The sequence below is a fragment of the Drosophila subpulchrella genome, unplaced genomic scaffold (assembly GCF_014743375.2).
Source record: "Drosophila subpulchrella strain 33 F10 #4 breed RU33 unplaced genomic scaffold, RU_Dsub_v1.1 Primary Assembly Seq151, whole genome shotgun sequence".
Taxonomy (NCBI): domain Eukaryota; kingdom Metazoa; phylum Arthropoda; class Insecta; order Diptera; family Drosophilidae; genus Drosophila; species Drosophila subpulchrella.
Window position 1 is genome coordinate 47,501 of NW_023665490.1, and position 10,000 is coordinate 57,500.

General features: G+C 33.5%; 2 non-coding genes across 2 annotated transcripts; both read left to right on the plus strand.

Annotated features, from left to right (window-relative positions):
• The first annotated feature begins 361 nt into the window (after nucleotides 1-361).
• Nucleotides 362-540, plus strand: LOC119558959. Its single transcript, XR_005220547.1, has one exon. It is a non-coding gene; the product is annotated as a 5.8S ribosomal RNA (ribosomal RNA).
• Nucleotides 541-941: 401 nt separating this feature from the next.
• Nucleotides 942-4,911, plus strand: LOC119558952. The gene has a single exon (XR_005220541.1). It is a non-coding gene; the product is annotated as a large subunit ribosomal RNA (ribosomal RNA).
• Nucleotides 4,912-10,000: the final 5,089 nt, after the last annotated feature.

The window sequence follows — 10,000 nt, forward strand, 5'->3', positions numbered from 1 at the left end:
AACACTGTGTGTATATGGACCATAATATACACGCGTTGCGATATGTATTGTTCATCTCAGTTATGCGCATACATTGGATAATGCAACAACCTAAAATGTACAATGTTGTACCTGATTATTACAGGTTAATGTTTTATATAAATTTCAATATATATCGCTAAAAAAAAGTATTAATACCGTAAATGCCATTTAAAAAATACTTGATATATTATTGGTTATATGAAACTAAGACATTTCGCAGCATTCGTTTTAGGTATAAAAATCAATTTATTGAAGGAATTGATATATGCCAGTAAAATGGTGTATTTTTAATTTCTTTCAATAAAAACATATATGACAAAATTACCAAACCAATATATAAAACTCTAAGCGGTGGATCACTCGGCTCATGGGTCGATGAAGAACGCAGCAAACTGTGCGTCATCGTGTGAACTGCAGGACACATGAACATCGACATTTTGAACGCATATCGCAGTCCATGCTGTTATGTACTTTAATTAATTTTATAGTGCTGCTTGGACTACATATGGTTGAGGGTTGTAAGACTATGCTAATTAAGTTGTTTATATAAATTTTATAATGAAATTTTATAAGCATATGGTATATTATTGGATAATAATAATTTAATTATTATATTATTCATAATATTAACAAATATATGAAAAACATTATCTCACATTAGTAAATAATTTGAATGTGAAAAACGAAGAGAAATATTTTCTTTTTCAATCAAATAATACTGAGAAATGTCTAGCATAAAAAATTTATCTAGAATTGTCTCTTATTAAAGATTAGTAAATAGAAAGCCGTTGACAATATTATTATTCTTCGTTGATTCGTTAGACCAAACAAATGCCATACAAATATATAAAATATATAACGAATTTAATAAAATGTTTTATCATTATATATAAAGAATTAATTGCAAAAAAAGTTATACACAACCTCAACTCATATGGGACTACCCCCTGAATTTAAGCATATTAATTAGGGGAGGAAAAGAAACTAACCAGGATTTTCTTAGTAGCGGCGAGCGAAAAGAAATCAGTTCAGCACTAAGTCACTTTGTCTATATGGCAAATGTGAGATGCAGTGTATGGAGCGTCAATATTCTAGTATGAGAAATTAACGATTTAAGTCCTTCTTAAATGAGGCCATTTACCCATAGAGGGTGCCAGGCCCGTATAACGTTAATGATTACTAGATGATGTTTCCAAAGAGTCGTGTTGCTTGATAGTGCAGCACTAAGTGGGTGGTAAACTCCATCTAAAACTAAATATAACCATGAGACCGATAGTAAACAAGTACCGTGAGGGAAAGTTGAAAAGAACTCTGAATAGAGAGTTAAACAGTACGTGAAACTGCTTAGAGGTTAAGCCCGATGAACCTGAATATCCGTTATGGAAAATTCATCATTAAAATTGTAATATTTAAACAATATTATGATAATAGTGTGCATTTTTTCCATATAAGGACATTGTAATCTATTAGCATACAAAATTTATCATAAAATATAACTTATAGTTTATTCAAATTAATTTGCTTGCATTTTAACACAGAATAAATGTTATTAATTTGATAAAGTGCTGATAGATTTATATGAATACAGTGCGTTAATTTTTCGGAATTATATAATGGCATAATTATCATTGATTTTTGTGTTTATTATATGCACTTGTATGATTAACAATGCGAAAGATTCAGGATACCTTCGGGACCCGTCTTGAAACACGGACCAAGGAGTCTAACATATGTGCAAGTTATTGGGATATAAACCTAATAGCGTAATTAACTTGACTAATAATGGGATTAGTTTTTTAACTATTTATAGCTAATTAACACAATCCCGGGGCGTTCTATATAGTTATGTATAATGATATTTATATTATTTATGCCTCTAACTGGAACGTACCTTGAGCATATATGCTGTGACCCGAAAGATGGTGAACTATACTTGATCAGGTTGAAGTCAGGGGAAACCCTGATGGAAGACCGAAACAGTTCTGACGTGCAAATCGATTGTCAGAATTGAGTATAGGGGCGAAAGACCAATCGAACCATCTAGTAGCTGGTTCCTTCCGAAGTTTCCCTCAGGATAGCTGGTGCATTTTAATGTTATATAAAATAATCTTATCTGGTAAAGCGAATGATTAGAGGCCTTAGGGTCGAAACGATCTTAACCTATTCTCAAACTTTAAATGGGTAAGAACCTTAACTTTCTTGATATGAAGTTCAAGGTTATGATATAATGTGCCCAGTGGGCCACTTTTGGTAAGCAGAACTGGCGCTGTGGGATGAACCAAACGTAATGTTACGGTGCCCAAATTAACAACTCATGCAGATACCATGAAAGGCGTTGGTTGCTTAAAACAGCAGGACGGTGATCATGGAAGTCGAAATCCGCTAAGGAGTGTGTAACAACTCACCTGCCGAAGCAACTAGCCCTTAAAATGGATGGCGCTTAAGTTGTATACCTATACATTACCGCTAAAGTAGATGATTTATATTACTTGTGATATAAATTTTGAAACTTTAGTGAGTAGGAAGGTACAATGGTATGCGTAGAAGTGTTTGGCGTAAGCCTGCATGGAGCTGCCATTGGTACAGATCTTGGTGGTAGTAGCAAATAATCGAATGAGACCTTGGAGGACTGAAGTGGAGAAGGGTTTCGTGTGAACAGTGGTTGATCACGAGTTAGTCGGTCCTAAGTTCAAGGCGAAAGCCGAAAATTTTCAAGTAAAACACAAATGCCATACAAATATAATTATATTATATAAATCAAGCTAATTAATATACTTGAATAATTTTGAACGAAAGGGAATACGGTTCCAATTCCGTAACCTGTTGAGTATCCGTTTGTTATTAAATATGGGCCTCGTGCTCATCCTGGCAACAGGAACGACCATAAAGAAGCCGTCGAGAGATATCGGAAGAGTTTTCTTTTCTGTTTTATAGCCGTACTACCATGGAAGTCTTTCGCAGAGAGATATGGTAGATGGGCTAGAAGAGCATGACATATACTGTTGTGTCGATATTTTCTCCTCGGACCTTGAAAATTTATGGTGGGGACACGCAAACTTCTCAACAGGCCGTACCAATATCCGCAGCTGGTCTCCAAGGTGAAGAGTCTCTAGTCGATAGAATAATGTAGGTAAGGGAAGTCGGCAAATTAGATCCGTAACTTCGGGATAAGGATTGGCTCTGAAGATTGAGATAGTCGGGCTTGATTGGGAAACAATAACATGGTTTATGTGCTCGTTCTGGGTAAATAGAGTGTCTGGCATTTATGTTGGTCACTTGTTCCCCGGATAGTTTAGTTACGTAGCCAATTGTGGAACTTTCTTGCTAAAATTTTAAGAATACTAATTGGGTTAAACCAATTAGTTCTTATTAATTATAACGATTATCAATTAACAATCAATTCAGAACTGGCACGGACTTGGGGAATCCGACTGTCTAATTAAAACAAAGCATTGTGATGGCCCTAGCGGGTGTTGACACAATGTGATTTCTGCCCAGTGCTCTGAATGTCAAAGTGAAGAAATTCAAGTAAGCGCGGGTCAACGGCGGGAGTAACTATGACTCTCTTAAGGTAGCCAAATGCCTCGTCATCTAATTAGTGACGCGCATGAATGGATTAACGAGATTCCTACTGTCCCTATCTACTATCTAGCGAAACCACAGCCAAGGGAACGGGCTTGGAATAATTAGCGGGGAAAGAAGACCCTTTTGAGCTTGACTCTAATCTGGCAGTGTAAGGAGACATAAGAGGTGTAGAATAAGTGGGAGATATTAGACTTCGGTTTGGTATCGCCAATGAAATACCACTACTCTTATTGTTTCCTTACTTACTTGATTAAATGGAACGTGTATCATTTCCTAGCCATTATACGGATATATTTATTATATCTTATGGTATTGGGTTTTGATGCAAGCTTCTTGATCAAAGTATCACGAGTTTGTTATATAATCGCAAACAAATTCTTTAATAAAACGGTGCATTTATGTATTTTTGATTTGAAAATTTGGTATAACTCCAATTACTCAGGTATGATCCAATTCAAGGACATTGCCAGGTAGGGAGTTTGACTGGGGCGGTACATCTCTCAAATAATAACGGAGGTGTCCCAAGGCCAGCTCAGTGCGGACAGAAACCACACATAGAGCAAAAGGGCAAATGCTGACTTGATCTCGGTGTTCAGTACACACAGGGACAGCAAAAGCTCGGCCTATCGATCCTTTTGGTTTAAAGAGTTTTTAACAAGAGGTGTCAGAAAAGTTACCATAGGGATAACTGGCTTGTGGCGGCCAAGCGTTCATAGCGACGTCGCTTTTTGATCCTTCGATGTCGGCTCTTCCTATCATTGTGAAGCAAAATTCACCAAGCGTTGGATTGTTCACCCATGCAAGGGAACGTGAGCTGGGTTTAGACCGTCGTGAGACAGGTTAGTTTTACCCTACTAATGACAAAACGTTGTTGCGACAGCATTCCTGCGTAGTACGAGAGGAACCGCAGGTACGGACCAATGGCACAATACTTGTTCGAGCGAACAGTGGTATGACGCTACGTCCGTTGGATTATGCCTGAACGCCTCTAAGGTCGTATCCGTGCTGGACTGCAATGATAAATAAGGGGCAATTTGCATTGTATGGCTTCTAAACCATTTAAAGTTTATAATTTACTTTATAAACGACAATGGATGTGATGCCAATGTAATTTGTAACATAGTAAATTGGGAGGATCTTTGATCACCTGATGCCGCGCTAGTTACATATAAAAGCATTATTTAATACAATGACAAAGCCTAGAATCAATTGTAAACGACTTTTGTAACAGGCAAGGTGTTGTAAGTGGTTGAGCAGCTGCCATACTGCGATCCACTGAAGCTTATCCTTTGCTTGATGATTCGATAATAAAGATGTTGCAAGCGGGCATAATCATTATGCTTGCTTGCAGCATCGCACGCCACTTTGTTTGTGGTGTGTAAGGTAGGGAAGAAGAAATATAAAAGACCTAAATTGGAAACATCAATATATAAGTAAATATTGAACAAACAAAATGTATCGTCATCTTATTAGTGACGCGATGATAAAGTGGCAAACATATTCCATGTATAAATATTCCTATGGTATTAAAATTCAAGTAAAGAGGACATATATAAAAGTTTGTATATATGGTTCATTCAATGGTAGCAGCGGTTGGTTGGTTGGTGTCTGCTCCTCTTATTGTTCAAAACTTATGTTATGGTAGCAAGTCTATATCGTCATATTATTAGTGACGCGAAAAAGTAGTGGCAAAACATATTCCATGTATAAATAAATATTCCTATGGTATTGAAATTCAAGTAAAGAGGCCATTCAAGTAAAGAGGACTTATATAAATATAAGTATATATAATGGTAGCAGCGCGGTTGGTTGGTTGGTGTGTCTGCTCCTCTTATTGTTCAAAACTTATGTTATGGTAGCAAGACTGTATCGTCATATTATTAGTGACGCGAAAAAGTAGTGGCAAAACATATTCCATGTATAAATATTCCTATGGTATTGAAATTCAACTAAAGAGGACATATAAAATTACTATCAATGGTAGCAGTGGTTGGTTGGTTGGTGGTTGGTTGGCGGCTGCTCCTATTATTGTTCAAGACTTATGTTATGGTAGCAAGTCTGTATCGTCATATTAATTATTAGTGACGCGAAAAAGTAGTGGAAATCATATTCCATGTATAAATAGATTCCTATGGTAATGAAATTTTCAAGTAAAGAGAGGACCATTCAAGTAAGAGGACATATAAAAAGTAAGTATATGTTCCTCCAATGGTAGCAGTGGTTGGTTGGTTGGCGGCTGATCCTCTTATTGTTCAAAACTTATTTTATCAATATGAGTTTGGCAATACAATAAAGAAGACCAATCTAATCCATATAAAACTAAATGTATTATATGGATATGCTTAGGAAACCCATATATTCATAAAAAAAAATTATGTATAGAAAATTATACATATATCTTTTATATAAATGAATCGTATGGATATCGCCTTATGGTAGGTATAATAACTTTTTAAGGCATAATAATGTATAATATAGAAAATATACATTGAAATATAAATGCATTTTTATAGATATGGCGGCATATAAGTGCCATATACACAAGAATAAATAATAGAATTTACCAATATATAATTAAAATGAGATATATAAACCTAGTGAGGGGCTGCACTAGTATATGAATCGTATGGATATGGCTTATAGGTATAATACCTATAAGGCATAATAATGTATAATATAATAAATATAAATTAAGATATGAATGAATTATATAAATATGGCATAGAAATGCCATATACATACATAAGAATAAATGGTAGAATTTACCCATATATCACTGAAACACGATATATAAACCTAATGATAGCTGGCACTAGTACTGTAAACATGCACGCAATAGTGCGTGGGGTAAAAAACTACTATAGGGAGGTGGTCGTTGGCGGGCCCCTCCTCGTATTGGTCAAAACTTATGTTATGCATATGAATTTGTCAATACTATATAGAACGCCAAGCATATCCATATAAACTATGGATATGCATAGAAATCCATACAAAAGTAAAAAAAAATTATGTATAGAAAAATATACATATATTTATATAAGTGAATCGTATGGATATGGCTTATAGGTATAATACCTATAAGGCATAATAATGTATAACAAGTAAATATACATTGAAATGTGAATGCATTGTATGGATATGGCATATAAATGCCATATATATAGAAATAAATTGTATATCAATGATATAACAATTATAAACCTAGTGAGGGGCGGCACTAGTGAATGAATCGTATGGATATGGCTTATAGGTATAATACCTATAAGGCATAATAATGTATAATATAATAAATATACATTAAGATATGAATGGATTGTATAAATATGGCATAGAAATGCCATATACATAAGAATAAATGGTAGAATTTACCCATATATCACTGAAACACGATATATAAACCTAGTGATAGCTGGCACTAGTACTGTAAACAGGCACGCAATAGTGCGTGGGGTAAAAAACTACTATAGGGAGGTGGTCGTTGGCGGGCCCCTCCTCGTATTGGTCAAAACTTATGTTATGCATATGAATTTGTCAATACTATATAGAACGCCAAGCATATCCATATAAACTATGGATATGCATAGAAATCCATACAAAAGTAAAAAAAAATTATGTATAGAAAAATATACATATATTTATATAAGTGAATCGTATGGATATGGCTTATAGGTATAATACCTATAAGGCATAATAATGTATAACAAGTAAATATACATTGAAATGTGAATGCATTGTATGGATATGGCATATAAATGCCATATATATAGAAATAAATTGTATATCAATGATATAACAATTATAAACCTAGTGAGGGGCGGCACTAGTGAATGAATCGTATGGATATGGCTTATAGGTATAATACCTATAAGGCATAATAATGTATAATATAATAAATATACATTAAGATATGAATGGATTGTATAAATATGGCATAGAAATGCCATATACATAAGAATAAATGGTAGAATTTACCCATATATCACTGAAACACGATATATAAACCTAGTGATAGCTGGCACTAGTACTGTAAACAGGCACGCAATAGTGCGTGGGGTAAAAAACTACTATAGGGAGGTGGTCGTTGGCGGGCCCCTCCTCGTATTGGTCAAAACTTATGTTATGCATATGAATTTGTCAATACTATATAGAACGCCAAGCATATCCATATAAACTATGGATATGCATAGAAAACCATACAAAAGTAAAAAAAAATTATGTATAGAAAAATATACATATATTTATATAAGTGAATCGTATGGATATGGCTTATAGGTATAATACCTATAAGGCATAATAATGTATAACAAGTAAATATACATTGAAATGTGAATGCATTGTATGGATATGGCATATAAATGCCATATATATAGAAATAAATTGTATATCAATGATATAACAATTATAAACCTAGTGAGGGGCGGCACTAGTGAATGAATCGTATGGATATGGCTTATAGGTATAATACCTATAAGGCATAATAATGTATAATATAATAAATATACATTAAGATATGAATGGATTGTATAAATATGGCATAGAAATGCCATATACATAAGAATAAATGGTAGAATTTACCCATATATCACTGAAACACGATATATAAACCTAGTGATAGCTGGCACTAGTACTGTAAACAGGCACGCAATAGTGCGTGGGGTAAAAAACTACTATAGGGAGGTGGTCGTTGGCGGGCCCCTCCTCGTATTGGTCAAAACTTATGTTATGCATATGAATTTGTCAATACTATATAGAACGCCAAGCATATCCATATAAACTATGGATATGCATAGAAAACCATACAAAAGTAAAAAAAAATTATGTATAGAAAAATATACATATATTTATATAAGTGAATCGTATGGATATGGCTTATAGGTATAATACCTATAAGGCATAATAATGTATAACAAGTAAATATACATTGAAATGTGAATGCATTGTATGGATATGGCATATAAATGCCATATATATAGAAATAAATTGTATATCAATGATATAACAATTATAAACCTAGTGAGGGGCGGCACTAGTGAATGAATCGTATGGATATGGCTTATAGGTATAATACCTATAAGGCATAATAATGTATAATATAATAAATATACATTAAGATATGAATGGATTGTATAAATATGGCATAGAAATGCCATATACATAAGAATAAATGGTAGAATTTACCCATATATCACTGAAACACGATATATAAACCTAGTGATAGCTGGCACTAGTACTGTAAACAGGCACGCAATAGTGCGTGGGGTAAAAAACTACTATAGGGAGGTGGTCGTTGGCGGGCCCCTCCTCGTATTGGTCAAAACTTATGTTATGCATATGAATTTGTCAATACTATATAGAACGCCAAGCATATCCATATAAACTATGGATATGCATAGAAAATCCATACAAAAGTAAAAAAAAATTATGTATAGAAAAAAATATACATATATTTATATAAGTGAATCGTATGGATATGGCTTATAGGTATAATACCTATAAGGCATAATAATGTATAACAAGTAAATATACATTGAAATGTGAATGCATTGTATGGATATGGCATATAAATGCCATATATATAGAAATAAATTGTATATCAATGATATAACAATTATAAACCTAGTGAGGGGCGGCACTAGTGAATGAATCGTATGGATATGGCTTATAGGTATAATACCTATAAGGCATAATAATGTATAATATAATAAATATACATTAAGATATGAATGGATTGTATAAATATGGCATAGAAATGCCATATACATAAGAATAAATGGTAGAATTTACCCATATATCACTGAAACACGATATATAAACCTAGTGATAGCTGGCACTAGTACTGTAAACAGGCACGCAATAGTGCGTGGGGTAAAAAACTACTATAGGGAGGTGGTCGTTGGCGGGCCCCTCCTCGTATTGGTCAAAACTTATGTTATGCATATGAATTTGTCAATACTATATAGAACGCCAAGCATATCCATATAAACTATGGATATGCATAGAAATCCATACAAAAATAAAAAAAAATTATGTATAGAAAAATATACATATATTTATATAAGTGAATCGTATGGATATGGCTTATAGGTATAATACCTATAAGGCATAATAATGTATAACAAGTAAATATACATTGAAATGTGAATGCATTGTATGGATATGGCATATAAATGCCATATATATAGAAATAAATTGTATATCAATGATATAACAATTATAAACCTAGTGAGGGGCGGCACTAGTGAATGAATCGTATGGATATGGCTTATAGGTATAATACCTATAAGGCATAATAATGTATAATATAATAAATATACATTAAGATATGAATGGATTGTATAAATATGGCATAGAAATGCCATATACATAAGAATAAATGGTAGAATTTACCCATATA